The sequence below is a fragment of the Oryctolagus cuniculus genome, chromosome 13, assembly GCF_051225735.1.
Source record: "Oryctolagus cuniculus isolate XC-2025 breed Fujian yellow rabbit chromosome 13, ASM5122573v1, whole genome shotgun sequence".
Taxonomy (NCBI): Eukaryota; Metazoa; Chordata; class Mammalia; order Lagomorpha; family Leporidae; genus Oryctolagus; species Oryctolagus cuniculus.
The window spans coordinates 72,848,988-72,876,118 of record NC_142879.1 but is presented as its reverse complement, the minus strand read 5'-3'; the positions used below and the strand labels follow the sequence as shown (position 1 = coordinate 72,876,118).

The 27,131-nt window shown below is 40.7% G+C and overlaps 1 protein-coding gene across 2 annotated transcripts in view; it reads left to right on the top strand.

The window, feature by feature from the left end:
- Nucleotides 1-27,131, top strand: part of CELF2 (CUGBP Elav-like family member 2) — a 939,267-nt gene that overhangs the window by 206,213 nt on the left and 705,923 nt on the right. For both annotated transcript variants that reach the window (XM_051820872.3, XM_051820873.3), the window contains exon 2: nucleotides 20,360-20,398. The gene's annotated coding sequence lies outside the window, so the exon portion shown is untranslated. The remainder of the gene's footprint in view (nucleotides 1-20,359; nucleotides 20,399-27,131) is intronic.

Genomic DNA, 27,131 nt, shown 5'->3' with positions numbered 1-27,131 from the left:
TAAGCCATCTGGAGAATCAACAATATTTTTCTCTCTCTCCCTCTCTTTAATCCAGAGTAAATTTACATGAAGTAAATTGAACCCAAATAGGAATCTCTACAGAACAAATGCATAGGGATGCTAAAATGTTGCAACCAATCACTTTGGTCTTTCTCTGGTACTCTGAGTTAATGTAGGCACAGTCCCTGTTCAGCACGATTTTATAATCAAAATAAACAAAACTCAGAAAAAGATGTGTTTCTTACATCTGTTTTTTTTTAATTGAGGTATAATTTACATACAGTGAGATGCTCAGATCTTAAATGTGCTCTTCAAATCAGTTTTGATGACTGGAAATCAAATTAGACAGGACACTTTTGTTCAGAAAGTCCTTCCTGCCTTTTTCCAGTTGTGTCCATGTTCTCCACTATAGTAATCACTGATCTGATTTCTATCACTGTGGATGAGTTGATCTTTTCTAGACGTCCATTTAAATTGAATCATATAATGTCTATTTTTTGCACCTGACTTCTTTCACTCAGCAGAATATTTCTGAGATTCACCTACACTGTGGCGTGTACCAGTAGTTCATTCTCTTTATTGCTGCTTTGTATTTCATTTCATGAGCATATCACAGTTTATATTTCTATCCTTGTGTTGATAGACATCTGGGTCGTTTCCAGGCTTTGACTTTTATTAATAAACTTTGTATGAATACTCTCATCTAAGGCCTTTTGTAGATAAGATATTATTTCTTTTGGTCATATACCTAGAAGTGGAGCTGCTGGTCCATATTGTAAACAAAGGTCATGTCACAAAGGTCATGGAAAATGCATGCTAAGTAAAATGCTATGCATGAATTTCAAAACTTTTTGCACTAAAATAAACTTTCAGTTCAATTTTTCAAAAAGTTTTTTTTAAGATTTATTTTATTTCTTTAAAAAGAAGAGTGACAGTGAGAAAGTGAGAGACAGAGAACAAAAGGGATTTTCCAAGGGCTGGTTCACTCCCCAAACAGCCACAGCAGCAAGGCTGGGCCAGGCTGAAGCCAGGAGCCAGGAACTCCATCCACGTCTTGCATATGACCTGACACCTAAGCTGTTGGGCCATCTTCCGCTGCTTTCCCAGGCACTTTAGCAGGGAGCTGGCTCAGAAAGCAGAGCAGCCAGGACTAGAACCGGCACTCTGATACGAGATACTGGTGTCATAGGCAAATGCTTAATCTGCTGTGCTGCAATGCCAGCCTCTCCCACAAACTTTTAGAAGGTCCCTCATATAGCTGCATTGTTCTGTTCAACAGATATATCAATGATCATTATTGCCCAGTGAAGATAAGCGCATTGCAATGGATCTAGTTCCTACGTGTGGATGATGTTCCCCTGATTGAGACAGGGATTCTTGTGAAAGCCATGTATTGAGGAAGACTCCAGGAAGGACTTGTTAGAGAGTGAGGGTAGAGCAGGGAAGAAGCTGAACAGAGAGGTGGTTGCAGCTGAAGCCCAGGCTCATCCTCATCCTACAGAAAACTCTGGAACATCTCATCTTCAAGGATTCCAACTTGACCTTTGTCTTAAACATCAGCCAGAGCTGCTTCCCTCTAGAGGGCTGGAGTTTGCATGGGGGAAGTAACCTCCCAGGCATCTCTGGGGTCATGAGACTCCTGTGGGGGCCATGGGAAATGCACAGATTGGAGAGCAGCTGTAAGTCATTAACAGCCAATGGGACTGCCTGGCCCATGTGACAACTGGCCAATGGGAGCTCCTACCTGGGACAGGGGGTCCTGGAAGCTCCAACAGCATCCACTCTACCAGCTCAATCACTGGAAGATATAAATTCTAATGCCATGATTGACCTGTACATGTTCAGAATTGGGCAACAAAGAGATGCACTGGGGAAGTTGCATCCTCCAGAACACACACATGATGGCTTCAATTGACAGCTACCTGCTCAGCCTTATGACGGGCCCAGAACTTACTCAACCCCTCCAAGTAAAAAGCCAGCGGTAGCTGCCATCATTATACTTCTGCCTGACAACCTGGCACCTCAAGGATGGCTGGCTGCTGGCACAGATTTTTTAGCATTGACCTGGTTCTCAACAGTAGCTGCTCACACCGTGCCCTGATGGGTTCATCACCACTTAAAACGTAGCTTTGTAGGTGTGGCAGGCAGATAAGGACGCACCTGACTTGTGACCTGAGAGATATGATAAGTACCCAATAAATGTCATTTCATTCCAAAAACTAACCCCTCCTTCACAGACCTGTCTTTAAAGAAAGTGATGTCTTGCTTTGACTTTCCTCCTAAATTGATGTAACCAGCAGTGGTAGAGGTAGGCATGGGCCAAAGAGGCTTGGGAGCAATTGGGTAATCTCATGACATAGTAGCTTTGGCTTCTGATGTGTTCATTGGAGTGCACATTAATCACCTATTGCAAAGGAGGCGTGGCATCCAGTGCATCCATGGCTACTCTGTGTCAAGATGTCTTTCCATGACCCTTGAAGCACTTTGAACAATGCTCCATTCCAGCTTCCCAGGCTGAACTCCACTGTTCTGGAAGCTCTTTATTCGTTGCAATAGAGGAAGCTATTGTTCCACTTCTTAGAAATAAAATGATGGTGGAATCAAGAACTGCTACTGCAAACTCATCATACCTTATTATTTCCATCAAAGGAAGAGAGGAGTCCTCAGGCAGGCTTAGCTGAACTATTACAGGGGCAAAGAGGTGAACTTGAAAAACCTTTCATTTGAAGTGTCTGGCAGCTGCTGTGTACACTCAAAATACTGTGAGGAAGAACTCACCCAAGAACAACAACAATCACAAAATTGAGCAACAGTGGTTCATCTCTGGTTATTTCTCTGTAGTTGTTCAATAACAAACAGCCACAAGTTAATATTTAGGACAAGGGCCGGCTCTGTGGCGTAGCAGGTAAAGCTGCCACCTGCAGTGCTGGCATCCCATATGGGCACCAGTTCAAGTCCCAGCTGCTCCACTTCTGACCCAGCTCTCTGCTGTGACCTGGGAAAGCAGTAGAAGATGGCCTAAGTCCTTGGGTCCCTGTAGCCGCATGGGAGATTTGGAGGAAGCTCCTGGCTCCTGGCTTCAGATCGGCACAGCTCAGGCCCATTGTGGCCAATGGGGGAGTGAACCAGTGGATGAAAAACCTCTCTTTGCCTCTCCTTCTCTCTCTGTGTAACTCTGACTTTCAAATAAAATAAATAAATCTTTTAAAAAATATATTAGTCAAGCTGTTGCAAAGGCACTCTAAAATTTCATGGGAAATAGAATTAAAAGATAAATTGATGTTCATCCTTTGCTTTTTTTCTTGAAATAGTAATAAGTTCATAAAAGTTAGAAAAAATTGAATTATTAGGAATCCTCTGATACGAAAACAGGCACAATTCCCTCTATGCACTGCCAAATTTGAAAAACCTTTTGTTTTGCATTTACTAGTTGGTATTTAAGCTTCCTGAAGATGTACTTAGAAGAGCATCTACAAAATTGGGGCATGAAATAGAAAACGTAGTTACTCAGTTTGACTTAGCTGTACTTAGTGTATCACTTGTTGAGTTTGCTTAAATTATTATATACTCTGGCCATTGAGTTACTTCTCTATGATTTTTTTTCTTTTTGCCGCTTTTTAGAATGGAAGCTCCTAGAGGGCAGGGAAATCTAAACTAATGGTGCTAGGAAGACATTAAATTTTTTTTTGAAATGTTAAAAAAAAAGATAAAATTATAGGCTGGCGCCATGGCTCACCTGGTTAATCCTCCACCTGCGGCGCCGGCATCCCATATGGGCGCCAGGTTCTAGTCCCAGCTGCTCCTCTTCCAGTCCAGCTCTCTGTTGTGGCCCGGGAGGGCAGTGGAGGATGGCCTAAGTGCTTGGGCTCCTGCACCCACCCTCATGGGAGACCAGAAGGAAACACCTGGTTCCTGGCTTTGGATCAGCATAGCTCCAGCTGTGGCAGCCATTTGGGGAGTCAACCAACCGAAGGAAGACCTTTCTCTCTCTCTATCTTTCTCTCACTGTCTAACTCTATCTGTCAAATACATTAAAAAAAGATAAATTTATTTGCAAAATTTGAAATATACACATAGTTTTTTTCATAATATGTATTTTCTATAAAATTTTCGAAGACCCCTCATATGACCTTGATTTGGGGGCTACTAATGCTTTTCAACCTATTTGCTAATGGGGGCTCAAGACAGTACCTGAAGCAAAGTGAAAACACAAGGCAGGAAGAAATGCTGGAAGTTCTTTCTCTCATACAATGCCTAGTGGTCAATAAAAGAGAATAAGGCTGTCTGTGGAAAGTGGCAACCACAGCGCAGGGTAAGAAAAGCCTCGCTCACGGACCCATGAAACATTCTGCTAAGGCTGCCTTTAGGTTTGGAGCTCCTTATTACTGACATCAGTGACTCGTGTCCCTGGCCCCGAATACCTACCTTCTTCCTCAGAGATGAATGTAGCCGAAATATTTAAGTCATATTTATAACTCAATAAGTAACCACATGTTATGTAATTAGGGCACAAATAGATTCTCCAGTATGTCATCTTCACTTTACTATCAGTAGTTAACCTATTGGAACAAAAGAAATCCATTTTCCTGTAAGTGACATTTTGAAAGAGAAATTGACTTTGAAAACAGATTTATTTAGCCTTCTGGAACTTACCTCCAAGAACTTTGAACTCCCCAAACAAATTAGGTTAAGGATATAAATCACTGAAGATAAATGCATATTAACATCCTTAGAGTCAAAAAAAATAATGAACTCATTCAAAATCTGGTTAGAAGATGGGTTGGCTGTAAAAATACAGAAAAGCACTGTTTGGGTAAGGCTTGAAGGTGACAAGCTGAAGGAGGATTTTCAGCCACTAAGAATAATAAGCATTTTTTTTATTAGACAGGCAGAGTTAGACAGTGAGAGAGAGAGACAGAGAGAAAAGTCTTCCTTCCATTTGTTCACCCCCCCAAATGGCCACCACGGCCGGCATGCCATGCCGATCCAAAGCCAGGAGCCGGGTGCCTCCTCCTGGTCCCCCATGTGGGTGCAGGGCGCAAGCATTTGGGTCATCCTCCACTGCCTCCCAGGCCACAGTAGAGAGCTGGACTAGAAGAGGAGCAGCTGGGACTAGAACCCAGCGCCCATATGGGATACCGGCGCCGCAGGCAAAGGATTAACCAAGTGAGCCACGGCACCAGCCCCCAATAAGCATTTTAATATAAAGAAAGGAACAGAATCTATCTCTTCAGAATAGTATGGCATAAGACAGAGAGTAAAAGCAAATTCTACCTTTCTCTCTGTCTCTCTCTCTCACTGTCCACTCTGCCTGTCAAAAAAAAAAAAAAAAAAAAAGCAAATTCTTTATTGCAAGGGGCTCATGTTTTAAAACATGAGCATAGAATTATAAACACAAAGTGATATAAAGCAAGCTCTGTGCTAAAAAATTAATAATGATAGAGGTGTTTTAACCTAGAAAAGTGAGGCTTCAAAAAATACACTCCTAGCAACACTGAGGTGTTTGAAACAATATGACGTAGAGCATATAGAAGTGACTCTTCTTTCTATTTGCAAAGGAACAAACAAGACAAAGTGTAGAAGTTGAGTTTGGTTAGAAATTGCATACATACTTTTTTTTTAAATTTTTACACTGAAATGGGCAAGAAGAAGAGTGTGGTGTCCTAGAGATCTTTAAAAACAGCTAGGTTGAAACACAAACTGGGATAGAAAACCATTCGAACCATCTGCCTTCCATTCTGCCAAACACACAACAAACTAAAGAGGATTTCTGGGTCTGCCTTCATGTTCGTAGCCCCAGGGGTGTGGTTTAGTTGAATCTGTCTTCATAGGCTTATCTTGCACATGCATTCGTTTTTCTTACAATGACAGAGAGGAGTGGTTTTTTAAAAATTATTGAAATAGTTAAGACATTTTTGCAATTGTTGAGAGAGAGTCACATTAGCTCTGCAAACAAAAATCACCATCATTCCAACGAATCAACTATAACCAAGGAAAATAACAATACCAACAAATGAAGCCAGTGTGAAGCCACTCAACACTGTGGAACTGGATTAATCATGTTGCTCTTTGAGAATGTAAAGCTTTTAATCATGTAGCGCTGCCTTCTTTGGTTAAAATTCATGGGCACTTTACAGGTTTATTTTGGCTCCCAGGGCCCCTTTCATTGTTCACTAAGTACAATGAAAACCTGTTAAGAATAAAGAATAAAAATTAATGTCAAGCCAAATAAAAAGAGCTGAAAAGGTCAAAATTTGTTCCTAGGGTCAAAGAACACACGCATGTGGAACAAGCCACAGAAATCAAAATTAAATAGAGAGCTGATGCCCCTAAATTTGCGGAAGTAGAGAAATAATTTGCAAGTTGAATTTCCAATGGTTCTGCCTTAACAACACATGATATGCATGAAAATATATTATGGATATATGGAAATATATGTATAAGCAAGAAATAATTTCTCATTTTTCTCATAATCTGAACATTGATGTGAGCAGGCCCCTTTGGAAGGCCCATTGTTCATGCTGGACACAGAAACTCTAACAGCTATCCAAAGTTTGTTATCCAATGAGCATCCATTTTGATTAAAAATATACTACACTGACAGCAAAAAATATGATTCTATTCATTTATTTAATCCCAATTGCAATTCATCACAAATTAGGTGTTTTTTTTTTTTTTTTTTTTTTTGACAGGCAGAGTGGACAGTGAGAGAGAGAGACAGAGAGAAAGGTCTTCCTTCCGTTGGTTCACCCTCCAATGGCCGCCATGGCTGGTGCGCTGCAGCCTGCGCAGCGCGCTGATCCTATGGCAGGAGCCAGGTACTTATCCTGGTCTCCCATGGGGTGCAGGGCTCAAGTACTTGGCCATCCTCCACTGCACTCCCTGGCCACAGCAGAGAGCTGGCCTGGAAGAGGGGCACCGGGACAGAATCTGGCGCCCCGACTGGGACTAGAACCTGGTGTGCCGGCGCCGCAAGGTGGAGGATTAGCCTAGTGAGCCACGGCGCCGTCCCACAAATTAGTTTTAAAAGAAGGGTGATGCTATAATTTTGCTAGCCATTTATTAAACTCTAAGATTTCATATTGCTCAGAGAAGGAAGCTTGGACACATTAAGATCCTAAAAATTGTTCTTAAATTTTGAGTAAGGTTCACAAAGAACTCATTTGGTTAAAAAGGGTTGGAGTTATAATGTTCTAAGGAAAAAGAAAAATTCTGTAAAAATCATTGTGCATGTTTATTCCATGAAACCATCAACAATCAAAAGTCCTGGAGGGAAGCCAGGGTCAGGAACACCTGCAGTTGGATTTTATCCACCCTGCCAGGGCCAGGGGAAACTGACAGTCCAGTGCTTTTCATCAGGATTCTTCCTTTTCCCTGCTAGGGAGAAAGGAGAAAATCTTCCATTGGCCCTGTTGCAAGCCTCACTAGGCTTCTAGGAGTCTTAGCTGTCCTTTCTTTCATACTCATTTACTGGGCTTGCAAATCTACTCAACCTAAGAGTGCAAATTGCATTCCTCTGATCCATTGCCCCCCATCACTTAAACCTCTCCCTATTCCAGATGAACCATCCCAGCCTAGCAACAGTTACTGAGTAGGTAGGTGCCATTTAGCACAATTCAACAGGCGTGGGAGCACAGCTTCAGTGACTCCAAGTGGCTCCAGCAGCAGTCCATCAGAGGAAGTGGGTCACTGACTAACACTTAGTGCAGCACCAGCCAGCCCAACCGGTGGGGCCCGGCAGGGGGAGTTCTGCCCCGTGAGCATAGTTGAAGAAACAATGAGAAGTCTCAGTTTGGTAATAGAAGTATCAAATCAGAAAGGAAGATGGGCCTTGAAATAACCTGTCTTAGAAGAAGCCAGGGTTCCCACCGGAGAGGAACAGAGGTTAGCTGAGCACTTAGGCTATTTCCAGGGTTTGGTTTGGTTTGGTTTCGCACATAGGTGAGAAAGCACATATTCTCAGCAAGCAGACTTTTATAGGTCCAACACCCTCCAAGAGAAGTGAGATGGGACTGTGATAGAGGGGTGAATAACAGAAGGCAGAGTGAACATGCATACTGGTAGTCAAAAAACTCCATATTCATATGAAAATGTGTTAAGCATGGGGTTGAAAGGCACCATGTTATTTGAATAAATGAATTGATCCACTGGCATTATGGCCATGGCTGTTATGGTTACTAATTATTCAAACAGCAAACTTAGTTGTTTTAATTATGCGATAAAATCGGGAAAAACCTGTGGGGTCAACTTCTCAGTTCAGTAGCTGTCTAAATCAGTGGCTGTTGTGGAAATGGACCAAGCATTTGTTTGCGGGGGAAAAATAATTTATTCAAAAGGCATCCTTGCATCTAGCTCCTTCCAAATAAATGAAAGCATACGTGGTATTGACTGTGGGCCAACACTCTCAGGTGTCAGCACATTGAAATGGAGATGTGTTTAAGCAAAAAAGGCCACAGGAACAGTTGCTGGGCTGATCACAGCTATAAATCAGCATTGCAATATTTCCTGTAACTGCAAGAACACATAAGCTGGAGTTATGGAAAATGTTCCCCAAATTTCAAGGATCCTTTTTAATTTTATCTGCAGAGGCAATATTATACTTACTGTAGGATCTTTTAAACACCTTTGTGTGTGGGCTTATGCAAATTAGATTTTTCAAATCTGCCTCTGCAAATTCACATGCATTAGCCCCAATCCGTTGGAACACAGGGGATAAAGGCACAACATGGAATCAGAAGAAATTCAGATTGAAAATAAAATTGGGCTTTCCTCTGCGTGAGGAGCACACAGCCCATGCCACTTTCTGGCCGGCATTATTTTGAGCATATTCAGAATGGCAGTGCATGGTAGCTTTGTACCCTTAAAATGACTCTTTGTACACTCTCACTACTAGTACAATCCTTTGATGAAATTAACTACTCAGATTGTATGCGCCAACGAGGCACAGATTCAACACAGCAACCATGCCAATCCTTTAGTCTTCTCTACTCTTTTAAAAGATGAAATGGGCAATTTAGGCAAAGCACCAGACTGGAAGGAGAGACTGAGATGGCCAAAAATTTGTGTTTTTTTATCCAGAAACTTAGAATGAGCATTTCTATTATTCTATGGATGACTTTCACTATTAACACTTTTAACAGTGTTATAGCAGTACAAATGACACACAATACGTGGTACATATGTCAAATGTACAATTTTTTAAAAAGATTTATTTATTTATTTGAAAGAGTTATATAGAGAGAAGGAAAGACCAAGACAGAGAGATCTTTCTTCCACTGATTCATTCCCCAAATGGCCACAGTGATGGGGACTGGGCTGGGTAGAAGCCAGGTTCCAGGAGTTTCTTCTGGGTCTCCCACGTGGATGGCAGGGGCCCAGGAACTCTAGCCACCTTCCCAGGTGCATTAGCAGGGGCTGGATGGGAAGTGGAGCAGCCGGTACTCAAACCGGTGCACATGAGGGATGCTGGCATTGTGGGTGGCAGATTAACCTTCTGTGCCACAACGCCAGCCCCTGGATTTTCTATATATACAATCACAGAATTTCCAAACAGAGACAATTTCATTTCTTCCTTCCTAATCTGCATTCTTTGTTTTTCTTTCTTAATGTCTTAACTAGTATTTCTATTTGATGTTGAAAAGCAGTGCTGACAGGGAACATTCTTATCTTGTTCTTGACCCTAGTGGGAAAGCTTCAAGTGTCTCATCACCAAGTATAATGTTAGCTATTGGTGTTTTGTTATTTGATATCTTTAATTTATTTTTAATTTTTAGCTGATACACAAAAATTGTATGGGCTCTCAGATGATTTTTTGTTATATATATATATATACCTTGTATAGTTTCCTGTCAGGGTAAATATATTTGTCTCCTCAAAATTCTTAATATTTATTTACAGTGAAAAACATTCAAAATCTTTTCATTTAGTTTTTCTTAGAGAAATACACAGTATATTATCATTTTGTATAGTCACTCCACTGTGCACTAGAACATCAAAACTTCCTGCTCCTATCTCGTGGCAGATGTTTTAATAGATATTTTTTATCAAGTTGAGGAATTTCTCCTCTATTCCTAGGTTACTGAAAGTTTTTTTTATAATAAATTGATATTGGAATTTGTCAAATGCTATGCTATATTTTTAAAAAATATATTATTTATTTGAAAGGCAAGGTAACAGAGAGAGAGAGAGGGAGAGAAAGAGAGACAGACAGACAGACAGAGATACTCTTCCATTTGCTGATTTACTCCCCAAATGACTTGCAACAGCCAGGCCTGGACGAGGCCAATGCCAGGAACCTGGAACTCCATGTGGGTGACAGGGAGCAGGTATTTGGAACATCTTCTACTGCTTTCCTTGGGCGCATTAGCAGGGACCTGGATCAGAAGTGGAGCAAACAGGGCCGTTGCAGTGGCACAGTAGGTTAATCCTTTGCCTGTGGCACCGTTATCCCATGCGGGCACCGGTTCTAGTCCTGGCTGCTCCTCTTCCAATCCAGCTCTCTGCTGTGGTCTGAGAAAGCAGTAGAGGATGGCCCAAGTCCTTGGGCCCCTGAGCCCACGTGGGAGACCAGGAAGAAGCACCTGGCTCCTGGCTTCAGATTGGCACAGCTCTGGTCGTTGCGGCCATTTGGGGAGTGAACCAGCAGAGGGAAGACCTTTCTCTCTGTCTCTCCCTCCCACTGTCTGTAACTCTAATTCTCAAATAAAATAAATGAAATCTTTAAGAAAAAAAGAAGTGGAGCAGACAAGACTTGAACCAGAGCTCCCATGGGATGCCAGCATTGCAGGTTCAGATTAAACTGCTACTCCACAAGTCCGGCCATTTTTCTGCATCATTTGAAATGATCCTGTCATTTTTCCTCTCTAGACTCTAGATGTGATAGATAAGACTATTTGATTTTCAAGTGTTGAAACAACCGTGCATGCCTGGAATAAATCTATATTGGTCGTGGTGTGTAATTCCTTTAAATGTTTTTGGATGTGATTCGCTAATATTTTATAGAGAATTTTTGAGTCTATGTTCATGAAAGATACTGGTATATGTGTTTCATTTCTTGTAATATTTTTGTGTGATTTTGGTTCTATATTTAGGTGATTTCTAAGAATGAGGTAGAAAGTATTCTCTCTGCTTCTATGCTATGAAAGTTTTTATGGAGTTGGTATAATTTCTCCATTAAATGCTTGGAAGAATTCAGTAGTGAACCCATCTGAGACTAATACTTTCTGTTTGAGGACATTATTAATTATGTATTCAATTTCTTTAATAGACATAGGCTTATCCAGATTGTCTATTTCTTCTTAGGTGAGTTTTAGCAGATTGTATCTTGAGAAAGTGGTCTGTTTCATCTCAGATATTAAAGTCGTGTGCATACAGTTGCTCGTATATTTTTTATTATCTTTCTAATGTCTGTGGAATCTACAGTGATGCTCTCTCTTTTATTTGTTTTAAAGATTTATTTTATTTATTTGAAAGACAGAGTCACAGAGAGAGCAGAAACAGAGAGAGAGGTCTTCCATCCACCAGTTCACTCCCCAGATGGCCGTAACGGCCAGAGCTGCGCTGATCCGAAGCCAGGATCCAGGAGCCTCCTACAGGTCTCCCACGTGGGTGCAAGGGCTCAAGGACTTGGACCATCCTCCGCTGCTTTCCCAGGCCATAGCAGAGAGCTGGATCAGAAGAGGAGCAGCCGGGACTAAAACCGGCACCCACATGGGATGCCGGCACTTCAGGCCAGGGCTTTAACCTGCTGTGCCACAGTGCCGGCCCCTTTCATTTCTGATGTTAGTATTTTGGGTCTTCTCTCTTTCTTACCTGGGCTGGCTAGAGCTTATCAATTTTATTATCTTTTCAGTGAGCCAGCTTTTGATTTTATTGATTTTTTAAATTGCTTACCTGTTTTCAGGGTCATTAATTTCTACTTTAATTGTTATTATTTCTTTTATTGTGCTGATTTGGATTTAATTTCCTATTCTGTTCCTAGTTTCCTTAGGTAAACACTTAAATAACTGATTTTAGGTCTTTCTTCTTTTCCCACATTTGCATTCACTGCTATAAATTTCCCTCTGAGCACCACCTCAGTTATTTATAAATAAACAAGCACTGTTCTTCCTTCATTCATGTAGATTTTCATTCTGCCCTGTATTATTTCCCTTCTCTCTAGAGAATGTCTTCCTACATTCCTTGTAAGAGAGGTCATAACAAATAGATCCCTTCGATTTTTGTTTATCTGAAAAACTATTTTTTCTTCTCTTTTGAGGGATTACTTCCCAAGGTACAGAATTCTAGGTCTGGGGCTTTTTCCTCTCAACACTTTAAATATTTCCCTCCACTCTCTTCTTGCTTACATGGTTTCTGAGAATTCAGATATAGTTCTTATCTTTTATCCTCCATAAAGAGGCCTTCTGTATTTCCTCTGAGTTGTATCAGCGATTTGCCTTTGACATTCCGTAGTTTGGAAATGTTACGCTTAGGTGCCATTATTTTGGTACTTATACTACTTGTTCTTCTCTGAGTCTTCTAGATCTCTCCTTTTTTGTCTGATCTTCCTTTGGGGAAATTATCATTGTTGTTTTAAATATTTCTTCTTTTCCTTTCCTGCTTTCCTCTCCTTCTGAAATTCCCCTTACATATATTTGATTCCATTCATAGTGTGTGTCTTACATTTGTTAAATATTCTGGTGTTTTGGCCTTCATTCTCTACACTTTTCAGTTTTTAGGGGTTCTACTGAGTTATCTTCAGCTCAGATGTTCTTCCCTCAGCCATGTCCAGTACACTGTTTTTTGTACCTAACATTTATTTTTGGATCTGTCTTAGGATTTCTGCCTCTATTCTTATATTGCCCATCTATTCACACAGGCTAGCTACTTTATCCATTGGAGCCTTAACGTATTCACATAATTGCTTTGAATTGTCTGTCTACAAGTTCCGAATTCCCACCATGTCTGACTCTGATGTTTGCTCTTCTTAAACTGTGCCTTTTGCCTTTTAGTCAACCTTGTTTTCTTGGTGATTGGACATGATGTGCTTGGTAAAGGGAGCTTCTGTAAGTAGGCCTGTAGTAGTGCAGATGATAAGGTGGGTGTGGGGGGAGAGGGATTATTCCACAGTCCTATGATTAGGTCTGTGTTTTTGATGAGCCTGTGCCCTGGCCTGTGAACCTTATAAGTGTTTCTCAGTTACCTCCTGCCTTAGGCAAGACAAGATGGTTAGAGAGCTTGAGAGTATCAAGGGTGGGGAAGCTTTTTTCTGCCATTGGCCATTTTGATATAACATCATTTGTGGGTCATACAAAAGAATCAACTTAAAAATTAGCCTGCTATAGATTTATTGGGTTTCGAATCTTACCTGTGGTTATCTTGGCAAGTCCAAACCAAATGCTTTTAGGGGCTTTAGGCATCCCGTGAGCTAGACATTCCCCACCCCTGTGACATGGAAGGCTAGGGCAGGCTGGAATTGCTCATGTCCCTATCCCCCATGAAGACTAAAGCCAGCTGAAGTTGAATATTTCCATCCTCCAAGTTAGGAGGGCTCTGATAAAATCCCACCACACTAGGCTCTGTGTGTCCTAGTGTCTCCTGGGAGCAGGCTCTGTTGAGCAGTACAGGGTGCTTGGACATAATTCAGCATGAAAAGGTTCTTAACCTGCTAGAAGTATGAGGGGATTTTCCTCTGATGTTTACTGTGAGAACCTGGTCAAGCTTCTAGAGATAAAAATCAACAAAAGCATAACAACTCCCCAGAGTTTTTAGCCCTCTAACGTGTCCACAGCAAGCCTCCATAAATCCTTCAATTAAAATTCTAGATTTTCTACCACAGCACTGGTTCCCAGGAAGGGTTCCGCGCCAGGATGTTGTGCTCCGCCATCTGCCTATAATGTATCTCCACATTAGGGGACAGGGGTTTGGCCCTATGACCTCACTTCTTGTATAGATCTCAGAAAAGTTGTGGATCTTTTAGCTGGTTCTGTTTTTGACTTGTTAGGGTGCCTTATTTGTGGAACTGGAAACAGTGCATTTAGGTTTTTTCTTTTTTTTAAGATTTATTTACTTATTTGAAAGGTATAGTTACAGAGAGGGGGGAGAGACAAAGAGAAAGAAAGAAAGAGATCTTACATCATCTTCATTCTATTGGTTTGCTACCCAAATGGTTGCAATGACCAGGGCTGAGGAGCCCAAAGCCAAGAGTTTCATCTGGGTCTCCCATGTGGGCGGCAGAGACCCAAGCACTTGAGAGCCATCTTCCATTAGCAGGGAGCTGGATCTGAAGTGGAGCAACCTGGACTCAAACCAGTGCCCCTATGAGATGCCGGCATCACAGGCAGCAGCTTAATCCACTATGCCACAATGCCAGTCCCACATTTAGATTTTAATAATTAGAAATAAAAAATTAATTTGCAGAATTAAATTGAGCCTGTCTGTACCATCAGTTATTATTCTAAGGGCTGGATAAGCTAAATACTTGCCTTTTAATTGTCTTCATTTACTAAAAATATAAAGTCTTCTGACGCAGTCCAAAGACAGCAAACCAGATTAGCCCAACAGCTCACAGTTTATTTGACAGCTGTGTGGTAATGACAGTTACAGCAATGTCTGATCTGGGGAAAGAGATCTGCCAAGATTATTCTCTGGGGACATTAGGGCATAGATGATTTTAATAAAAATACTTTGGTGGATTGCATCCTTTGCATCCTCAAAATAATATAGAAAACCAAATAAGAACCATTATACTCTGGCGAAGTGAGTCTTACGTCTCGCATGCAGGACCATTGGCTGCAACTTTCTGCTGGATCATAGAATGTGTGGCTGCTGGAAAGCCCAAGTGTATGCACTTGGATTGTACACGACAATAAAAAGGGAACCGACCCTTTTGGAAGCTAGAAGCTGGTCTGGCTGTTTAGGTTTAAGCCACAGGGAAAAGTGAAAACTTTGTATTTCTCTAAGACTATCTGAGACCACCAATCTCAGAGGCACTTAGGTACTTGTTGAAAATGCATATACTTGGGAACCCAAAACAGAATGACTGAATCAGTATCCCTGGAATGGATCATAGGAATCAGAGTTTCTTTAAGTTTCCTTGAAATGATTTTAAGATACCTTTATGCTGGTTTCTTTTATTTTATTTTGAAATGCAGTGAGACACAGACAGAGACAGAGAGATAGACAGATCCTCCATCACTTAGTTCACTCCCCAAATTCACATGCCTGTAACAGCCAGAGCTGTGTCAGGCTGAAGCCAGGAGCCTGGAATTTAATTCAGGTCTGTCATGTGGGTGGCAAGGGAACCTAGCAAGATGAGCCATCTTCTGTTGCCTCCCAACATAAGCACCACCAGGAAACTACATCAGAAGCAGAGTAACTGGGACTTGAACCAGGCACTCCTATATGGGATATGGGCATCTCAAGTGGAGACTTAACTACGGAGCCAAACTCGAGTCCTCATTGAATGATTATTAACACACAATAAGGTTTGTGCCTTCCACCAGTGTGCCCGTTAGTCTTTTTCCCCATGAAACAGCGCACAGTGGCGGCCACCTGCTGGTTTGATCTCTGCGACCACATTCTTTGCTTGGAAACAGCTTCATGTCTGGAACTTTAAACATCCCCAACATGACTAGCTCAGGCTTCGGGGGGAATCCTAACTGCTGTCTGCTAAGCAATGAAACATGTTGCCATGGGGTCAATTTGATTGAGTTGTTCAGTTGGTCACAAGCCACAAGATCAATGAGAGTGGCCTGATTATTTAGGGCCACATGAACAATGGCATCAGCTGAGGCTGGGTAATGAAATTGCCAGGAATTGACGTGTGACAGTCAATCTGGGTGACTTTTAAAAGACAGTCACTTGATAAGACAACCTGGGAAGTTACTGTCTCCAGTCCATCTGCATCCCTCTGGCGAAGCGGATCACTGATGCATGCTTCTAGCAACTCTGCCTCTTTGGCACACTTTGACTACTCGACTACTTAGTTATAAGACATCTTTAAAGCCCTTTTCTCTTCATTGCCTATAGTTAATTATCATATAGGAGGTATCCATGGATTCCAATGTCTAGTAATTTCCAAACTATGCTAATTTTTTAGTTTGTTTTTTTAAAAGCAGTAAATAAAAGCTAATAAATCTTATCTGATATCTTAGGAAATCAAATGAATATTGTTTCACCTCACTTTGACCATATTGCAAAACCCATCTTTCCAGGCTATAATCGGATTTGTCAGACACAAGAATTGGCAGCTGCTTCAGTTCAATGATCTGGCTATCAAGTGTCCTGTGTTGTTTTAGAGCTGTGCTTTCCTACATGCAAGATGACAGTCGTCTTCCATGGGACAACATTATATGTGCTGTGCAGATGTAAAGTGACTGCAACAGGGCAAGGGACTGGGACTGAAAAACCTCTCTGTGGCTGCAGGACCCCTGCTTGTGACTAATCCATTAAAAACCACTTACCTGGGCACACATTATTCCCAAAACTGTCAACGGAGGAAGTTGTAGTTCACTCTTAGGATCGTATGTGGCCCTATTGGGTAGCTGAGATTTAAAGTCATTTGGTCTCCATATAGATGGTGTTCATACCACTATATATCTAAGTCAAAGCAAGATAAATCACATACTCCATTTCAAGATACACATGTAAGCAGAGGAACAAAATTGCTAAGGCTTCAGCAAATAGCAAACAACGCACGTCAAAACCAATTTTCTGTCACATGACCATGAGGATTATGAGTATGAACCTTGAACAATTCATCTAAAATAAAGAGATACTGGGAAAGGTTTTGTTCAGCAACATCCGCCCCCTGCAACCTGAAGTAAATTGTAGTCAAGAAATGAAATAATATATGTTTATAAAATTGTAGCTATACGAGAATGGCTAGAGGAAGGGACAGGTGAGCACATCTACAATTCAAATGAGTCTTAGTGACTGCATTCTTCATGAAAAATAGTAATAGCCTTTGAATCAGACAAGTAAGAACAGAATGGTAATCCGTTACGTGGCTGAATGCTTCAGTTCTACACTGAACCTGTGTGTATGTGATGCATGTGTCTGTGCGGTTATAGTCACTTGCTCCTTCTATAGTTTTTCTTCATTTTTGATATTGAGATATAAATGCAGAATAGGGCATAAAATACATATGTAAAGCTTAAAGAATATGATTTGTTAATACTCATTTAATGACCATCAAATCAAGATATACAATAGGAGAATCAACATGTTATCCTTACCACCCCAACACACACACACACCCCTGATAACCAATAGAGCGATTTTTGTGATATGTACATATAGGTATAAACAAATCAAATAATGTATGTCTACTTGGGTATTTGGATTACCTGACATCACCCTCATTTGTGAGTTCAGGAATCCCCAAGGTAACCTTCAGGTACAGTAATTTACTAGGAGGACTCATAGAACCCATGAAATCTCTTACACTTAAAATTCTGGTTCATTACAATGAATGCATACAGATTTAAATCAGCTAAAGGAACAGGTACACGGCAGGATGTCGGACTGTTCAAGTACAGGGATTTCAGTGGTCCTCTCACAGGAGGCTTTTTTCAGACAGAGCTGCCTTCCCCCTGAAAAGATGTGCGATAATGTGTATACCGTATTGCCAGCTATAGAACACCCAGGTTTTCTGTACAGTTTTACTGAGGCTCAGTGGAGTAAATGTGGTTGACCATGTGGGAAGCTGACTTTTGTCTCTTGTTCCACCAGAAATAGAGTTGACAAGGCACTGAGCAAGGCCCTGCAATCACCAGTCACATTATGAACACAGACTCTCTGGTGGAGGCGAAGGGCCCAGATAAAGAACGATATTCATAGTGATCAGTACATTCTAAGGGTTTAGAAATTACCTCCGGGAGCTAAGGGCAAAGGCTAGGCCTCACTTTGGGTAAGGTTAGTCCTTTACTGCAGATATACAAAGATGTATGATTAGGTGTACCTTTTCCTTAAAAATATAGGTTGGTTGTGCCTATTCCTGAACCTCCTATAAGTGCTCAGATATCATACAGACTTCTAATCAAATGTCAAACTTTCAACTTTATAGAAATTATTATATGTACACTTAAATATTATGTTTTGTTTACTTCAAGATTTGTTTTTATTTCTTCTATGCTGATTTAATGTTTTAGATATTCTGGTTTTGAAGTCTTATGAAATGAAAAGTAGATTTAGTAACTATTCACTTACATATGATGGAGATACATATATATGTTATGTACTTATTTTTTTTTATTTATTTGACAGATAGAGTTAGACAGTGAGAGAGACAGAGAGAAAAGTCTTCCTTCCATTGGTTCACCCTCCAAATGGCCGCTATGGCCGGAGCTATGCCGATCCGAAGCCAGGAGTCAGGTGCTTCTTCCTGGTCTCCCATGAGGGCGCAGGCGCCCAAGCATTTCGGCCATCTTCCACTGCCTTCCAGGGCCACAGCAGAGAGCTGGACTGGAAGAGCAGCAGCCAGGACTAGAACCCGGCGCCCATATGGGATGCCAGCGCCGCAGGTGGAGGATTAACCAAGTGAGCCACGGCGCTGGCCCTGTACTTACATATTGATATATAGACCTTTATATATTGTGTTCTAGCTCTTCCAAGGATTGTTTCTTTTTAATTCCACATTGAATTAATGGTCCAAATGTTCTTATCAAATGTTAAGAAGAAACCTTGGCCGGCGCCGCGGCTCACTAGGCTAATCCTCCGCCTTGCGGCGCCGGCACACCAGGTTCTAGTCCCGGTCAGGGCTCCGGATTCTGTCCCGGTTGCCCCTCTTCCAGGCCAGCTCTCTGCTGTGGCCAGGGAGTGCAGTGGAGCATGGCCCAAGTACTTGGGCCCTGCACCCCATGGGAGACCAGGAGAAGCACCTGGCTCCTGCCATCGGATCAGCGCGGTGCGCCGGCTGCAGCACGCCAGCCGCGGCGGCCATTGGAGGGTGAACCAGCGGCAAAGGAAGACCTTTCTCTCTGTCTCTCTGTCTCTCTCTCACTGTCCACTCTGCCTGTCAAAAAAAAAAAAAAAAAGAATCCTTCAGTCTTATCACATGAAAAGGATATTGGATAAGAATTTATAGTACATCAAGGAAGCTAGCCTAGAACGTATGGCACAGACAGCTAAGGACTCCATTTGTTCATGACTCTGTGCCCTTTGTAGTCTGCTATGAGTGACCTTGGTGACCTCAGGACAAAAATATACTCACTTTTATTTTAGTGTTTTGAAGAGCTAGCATCCAGCTATCTTATTGGTGAGCCTCCATAATTAGGGTCTCCTCTCATCCCCTCTACCCTTAACAAAGATGAAATCAGTCACAGCACAGGTCAGAAGTCATAGGCTCTTCTTAAAGGGGCCAGGTAGAAAATAAGAAATGCAGGCTACACCCTCTCCATCCAACTATTCACCTCTAATGTCATATCATGAAAGCAGTCATAGTATGTAAACAAATGCGTATGGTTGTGTCCCAGCAAAAACTTCATTGGTACCGAAATTTGAATTTCATGAAATATTCTTCTTTTGAATTTTTTCAACCACATTAAAAAACGAAAGTTGTTTTTAACTCATGAGTCATTTAAAAACATGTAGAAGATTAGATTTGGTCCTTAGACTATAACTGGTCAAATCTCTGCTTATAGCAATAGATTCAGGGATTGTAGAAGTAAGTTTCCTATTCATAATAGAATATTTCTTACTCCTCCTGATTCATCAATCAATCTAACACTACTGACAATCAGGAAATTGAATTGTAACTCATTTAAAAGATTTAGAATCCAGTTTATAGTGCTTGGCTAAAATGCAGAAACTGTTACAAGTAATAAATGGATTTCAGTAAGAATTTGACCAGAGCAATTGGTTAATGTTTTAGGTATTACCACCTAAATAAAACACAGCGAGAAGATTCTCATAATAATCTTGACCTTAAGTCCCTAGGTAGAATTTCTGTGGCAGAAAAGGACATTAATTTTGTCCTTAGCCCCCAATTCACTCAATATGGATAAAATAAAAAGTAGCCATCAGGTATCAAAACCCTCAAAACAGTGCACACCAACCCTAACAAAATGTTGTTTGCAGAAATGTGGTAGAAACCAGGAATCAATTAATTCAACCATATCATTTTACTTTAATGAAAACTGAGCAAGCCCCCCACAACTGAATTTCACATCTGCCTTCACTTTAGAGCAATGAGCAAACGAGCAATTTGCAAGACCAAATGACACAAAAATCATCTCACTTGCCTAATTGTTGTATGTTGCTTCACTCCAACATTTTCCTTAAAAAAAGAGTAACTTTTAAAATTTATAGGTTAGCATGGGACATCTTGCTCAAATGAACAAACTATACTTCATTATTTCTATTTTTTTTCCATATTTAGATCTACAGAAGGGCAGAAAAGAGTGATCCAGGCAATCAGGTAAGAGCTTTCCCTCTCATGGCAACTTAATGTGGCTTCCTTAAAGAGCACCTGCTAAACGATGACAAGTGTGGTTCAACTGTGAGCTTTAGGTTTTTCTGCTTTGTGCAGTTCTGGAACATAAACAATTTCATTGCTTTTTTTTTTTGGGGGGGGTGGATTTTTCAATTCTGGATTCTGTTTACTGTTGAGTCCCTTTTGTTAGGGAACCTGACACCTTTGTATTACCTTTTCATAAGAACCTATCTGTTATCAGATACTGGCCTTCCTGTAGGATTATCTGATTTACAATTGCTATTGGTTTACTGCAAGGTGCTTTATTTCCTTTCCCCCAAACATTGGTTTCTTTTACAAAAGGGCGTTGACTAGGATTATTAGAAGAACATTGACAAAAATTAGTTCTTTCAGAGTGCTTTTGAGACTGGAAGCAGTTACAGTTTAACAATATTATTGCTAAATTGACAAAATGGCACGCCAGGCCTAAAATGCCACATTGCAGGTGTTCACACCACTCAGCAAGATTTTGTGAAAAGAGGTTATAAGTTTCTGTGATTTCAGATATCAAAATAGCAACCAAATTTAAAAGAATGACTTTTTTTTTTTCCTCTTACAAAATTCAACACAGGGAGTTTTCTCTACTGTCGTAGTTAAATATCCAGGCATAATGGAGATTTATACACAGCCCCTATTTCAAGGCAGCCCAGAAGATATGCAGAAACTAATCAACCATTTCCATAGAAAGACTATTCAAAAACCCTCTTCCTACTTCTGTTAGGTTTTGAAATGTGGTTGCAATTCAGTATTGAGGACCATACACTCTAGAGCATTGTTACTGATAAATGATTCCTATTAATAGCAATTGCATTCATTAGAGCTTTTTAATTCATTCTAGTTTTGTTGATTTTCATGCTCATGTTTTTCATTTTTTAATACATTCCATTTTTCTGGTTCTTTTCAATGTTTTAATCCAATTACCAGCCCCATAAATAAGTGTTTGCCACATTCACAGTAGGTGCACTGAACTGTGAGTGGGAGTGATTTCTGATTACAGACAGGCTAATTTTCAGGGGAGAAGAGAAACAACAGGCAGTGAACTGAAGAGAAGAATAATGGAAAATACCTTGTTAGGTGACATATGGCGCAGATTTAGAGCACAGATGGGAAAGAAAAAAGTTACTTAATCCTAAAATACATATGCAATGCATGAATAGTACTTAAGATCTGGGTCATATATGATTGGTTTGATTCAGGGAGGGAAATATTCTACGCATTTTATTGCTCAGAAGTGTTCGTTAATATTAGGATCGTCATCTCTAATCGAGAGGGTGGCAAAAAGCAGTTTAGATGCTTTGAAGTCCTTAAGTTTTGTCAGCAGGGACAACGGAAAAAGTCATTAGGCAAGAGGCCTATTCCCTGTTTGTGGGTCCCCTTTTACTATACCCTTTTCTAACCTCCTTTATTACACACAGACAAACACACACACACACACACACATGCAGAATTAGAAATTTGCATACATTTTGCACCTGGGACATGATTAATAATACCTTCAGAAATTGCCTGTTACATGCTTTACTTATCAACTGGGGTCCATGCCTTTGGAAGAAGAATGAAGCACTGATAGCATAGAATCGTGGTTGTTTTAGGAGGAGCCAACAGATGGGTTAAGCAGGATTCTGACAAAGCTCCTAAACACATAAGGTCACACCACAAACTGGGTTGCTTGTCCATCAGCGTCACTGCAATTATCTCATTAGAGACAGAGTCAGATGCCACTGATCTGTGCTCCCCATTCTTACATGCATGTGAGGGGTGGATGCAGGAGACAGGATATGGGAAGTCTTTCCTACTGGCAACAGGTCCGATCAAACATCAATAACAAGATCTTTATCAAAGTATGCCAACTCCCGTCACAAACAGAACATCCTATTTTGAGACTCCCAAATACAAGAAACAAGGTGTATATGCTACAGTCATTAGAAAAACCACCAGATATAATATTCAAAACACTGGAAGCTATTTTACTGACTCTTTCACCGCTGAGAATTAAGATTGCCCTCTTAACAATGCACTCTCTTTGGACACGGCAAAACCAACAGAAGCAGAAGACTAAGCGCAAATGACCATCAAAGACTAAAATTTCAATGTCTTCAGGGATAATGAAGAGCTTTAAAGGGTTGTCAGGGTGAGGTAAATGCAGTGAGGGGAAAGCGGGAAAGCTCTTCAGTTGTTTTGTGTATGGTGAGGTTTTGATAAGTCTTTAGGAATAAGAAATCCAGAAATTTTTAGGAAAAGGAAATATATATGAGGGAACTGCATAAAGTTCCAGGAAAATGGAATTAGGAGATGGGTTAATTCTGGTGCAAAAAAAAAAAAAAAAGTGGAAATCTTTTTCTAGTTTTTATATGATACACATTTTCCATGGACTTTTTGAAGATCCCTCACAGATGAGCTCAGATTCTAGCCTGGCCAAAGGCAACCAGACCAACAGCTGCCTTCTGATGGTTTAATGCAGTCTATTCCCACTCCACTTAGCAATTCCACTTTACACAGTACTTTCCAGTTCTTTAGTCAAACATTAAATCATAAAACTTTCCACAGTGTTTAAGAGGCATTTAACTGCCAAATAATGAATAAAATGTGTGATTTAAACACTGAAATCCAAAGTTTAATGTCACTTTTATCATTTCATTTCATTATATATTACAAAATATCGAGATGTAACTTTTAATGACCATGACAATCACACGCAATATAATCTGTAGATTTACTTCTATCAGAATGTACTTTAGACAGGCTATAAAACTATATACAACTAAACCATGGGGTTTCCAAGCTTTTGTCTCAGGGACCAAGCTCTGAAACTTAAGAAGATCATTTCAATGCTGTCTTCAGATGGGGCTTACTCAACAGCCAACAGCACAGGATCTCTACTGAGAAAGAAGGAAGTCCCTTCTTCAGTGTGGGTTGACATGGCTGTGAAAATACCTGCTTCCTTTAGTAGGCCAGGGACTCTGTTGTAAGTTAAGTGAAGAGTGTAAACACCAAGAAGCCTATTGGTAAATGAAAACTGACAGTTAGAAGGTGAATAATCTAATTTGGTTTTCTACAGTGATCAAATTCACTGAATAGTTGTTTTTCACTGAATAGTTGTTTTTTTCCCCCTTACTTGAAAAGCCAGAGGAAAGAAGTTACTCAGAATGGTAATTTTGTTTTGGGCTGGGGGCTGGGCTGCCCTCTGTGATCTTTTTTTTACCCAAAGCTATCACAGCAGTCTATGCAAACCACAGTGGTTTTTCAGGACCCGGCTACATGGTCTATCAAGGAATCTTCTTTACACTTCAACAAAGTGCACATGGAAGCAACATTATCAGAAGATGCTTTCATTGATGGCGAATACTATTAGATTCTTTCAATTTATTAATAATCTTTGGAGAGTGCTACACTTGGCATGGCCCTATGTGATTTGTGAAGTATCTAAAAAGGAAGTTCCAGTTATCACCATGGAAGTTTAAATCAGATAGCATTAACAGGAAACGTAATGGCTGTGAGTTTAGTTTCCTTTTTCTTTTTTTTTTTTTTTCTTCACAACCTCTTGTTAAGTCACCCCTTCTTCAGGCAAGCAGGACAAATTCCCTATCACATGGGCAGGGTTGGGTCTACACACCCCTGAGGCCTGTTTTTTTCCTCGGGCAGGATGTCAGGTTTTGTGTCTGAGCCTGTTTCAGACACGTGTCACCAAACTAAAATGGCCAGTTCCATGCCTAACCTTGTCTTCTTGTAATAGGGTCTCTGAGGCTTTGCTGACTTCACAGACTGGACTACACCTTCCATAGGGGATTTAGTACCTAAATTCACCACCTCCAGTACATACCTATATGTTCCTGACCCTTGTTCCAGGAATCTGTAGTACTCATCTCTCACCTGTTTTGCCTCTCTTTTCCATAACTATGCAAACTCTCTCCACTTAACCCCATCTAAGTATTCTTAACTTACACTAGGACTCTCATATAGAACTGCTACACATATTTATGTATGCAGAGCACCAATACTGTGGCTCTCAGTTGTTTTTCAATAGATGCCCATGGTCCATACCCAAAAAGGATTGCCAAAGAAATACTAAAGTTTAGCTTTGCTCTACCTCACATTTGCTACAGAAAGCTCACTTGAGAAATGAATTTGCTGTTTAAAAATTTATTTCCTCTGCATTTTCTCTTCCTATAAATAGGAACCTGGGACCTCATAGAACTGAATTAAAATTATCAAATACTATTGAACTAACCTAATGAAAATTTTAACCAAGTCATTGTAAATTAGATATGTACAATACTAAAAACACAAGCTTTTGTAAAGAAGATATTACTCTTATGTAAACTCATGAATGGAGACTTTCTTGAATAAATTACTCCTTAATAACATCAGAGAGTCATTGGCTGGGTAAATATCACCCTGGGGCACTTCCTGAGATTTCTGAATTTACATGTTCAATAGAACTTCATATTTGTCACCTTTACTAATGAGTTTTTTTATGAAATCATTACTAGCATGAAAAAGTTAAATTTTGTATCTAATTTCTAGATTAATGGCATTTAAAAGACCTCAAGGAGTTGCAAGTTTTCTGGCAGGAATACAACATTTACATAATTTCTATTGTCCCAACATTTATACTCCCTATCCTGCTGTCAATTTGCTTCCTGAAGCAGGAAGAAGAAAAATGATCAGAAGATGCAGAATGCCTGGACATTTCTGATCAGAAGAAAAAGGGATTCCTTAGAGAGCTGGAAAGCAAAATCATTTCTTCATTTTAACTCGTGATTCAAGCATAGGAAGCCTTTACAGTGATCCTTTCTAAAGCATATATTTCCCAGCAATGGCTACTACTGCTGCTGCTGCATTTTTGATATTCATGAAAAAATGAATATCAAAAATGTATCACAATGGTTAAAGAGAGTCTGTTTTGCCATAGTCACACTGCAGCTTGTGGTTTTTAGATTTAGGATTTTACCTGCATTCCTTTCATCTCAGCGCTGTGGCAGATGAACTAAGTTCTCTCTTATCAAGGCAAGAACCATGGGTCTTGTAGCATCAGCTTGGAGCTATCAATACATCTAATGCTGTAGAACCCTTGAAGGTAGAAGAGGAAATGCTTGTAAACACAGCTGCACTGCTTTTCCACATCTGAAGCCTGGAAGCAATATTCTGGCATTTCAAAGATGACATTCCTGTGACCATTCTCTGAAAAGAAGATGCAAACAAATGACAATCACTCTTCTCCAGAAGTACCTAGACCCTGCCCGAGCTCCTCATTTGTGGTTAAATAAGCCCCCAAGTTTATAGGTAGCTGTTTTAGCACAATGGACTAATCCAGTAGGCTTTCTGTTGCATGTCCTGGGTGCAACACAGAACCTCAATGCATTTTCCCTTGGTTACGAAATGTTCGTGGCATCTTCATAACATTTACGGCATTTAGCTTCCCTAAAGACCAACCTATTATTAGATAATTGGTTATATTCAAAAGCATGGCAATATTCCTGAGTACCATAACTTTTTACTTCCTTATACAATAGAACAGGTTTAAAAATCTTTGGGGACCAGCGTTGTGATGTAACAAGTGAAGCTGCTGCCTGCAATGCCCATATCCCATATGGGCCCCACTTCATGTCCTGGCTGCTTCACTTCTTTTTTTTTATTTTTATTTTTTATTTTTTTCGACAGGCAGAGTGGACAGTGAGAGAGAGACAGAGAGAAAGGTCTTCCTTTGCCGTTGGTTCACCCTCTAATGGCCGCCATGGCCGGCGCACCATGCTGATCCAAAGGCAGGAGCCAGGTACTTATCCTGGTCTCCCATGGGGTGCAGGGCCCAAGCACTTGGGCCATCCTCCACTGCACTCCCTGGCCACAGCAGAGAGCTGGCCTGGAAGAGGGGCAACCGGGACAGAATCCGGCGCCCCGACTGGGACTAGAACCCGGTGTGCCGGCGCCGCTAGGCGAAGGATTAGCCTAGTGAGCCATGGCACTGGGCGGCTCCTTCACTTCTAACACAGCTTCCAGCTGGTGGCCTGGGAAAGGCAATGGAGGACAGTCGAAGTGTTTGGGCCCCTGCTTCCCATTGGGAGACCCAGAAGTGGTTCCTGACTCCTGGCGTGGGCCTGATCCAGCCCTGGTTGTTGCAGCCATTTGGGGAGAGAACTAGCAGATGGAGGATCTGTGTGTGTGTGTGTGTGTGTGTGCCTCCCTCTGTCTATATAGCTCTGACTTCCAAATAAATAGATAAAATATTTTTTTAAAAAATCATCTTTGACAAAATCATAACATGAAAATTTATACCTAGAATTTGATTACACTTCATATCATTGTGAACCTATAAGGTAAAGATATTAAAGAGTTACTCAAGAATAAGATTTCATCAATGGATTTACCTCTAAACAAACACCAGGGAAGGCTTTCATATCATCAAACCACCAGATTTTCCATTCAACCTGAATTACAAGTAACTGAGTACATCAACTTCCTCAAAGATAGCCCTATATTCAACCAAAGATTTTAAACATAAGTGAAAGGCTATTCCATGTTAGTTCCACATTATGCTACAAATTCATTGAGATACATATATACTGACAATATTTTATTCTCAACATAATGTTTTGCTACTGGATTTCAACAGGAAAGCAAATATGGAATCCCCTGAAAAGCATTTCCAAGGCAGTTCATTCAACAAGTATAGGTTGACAAC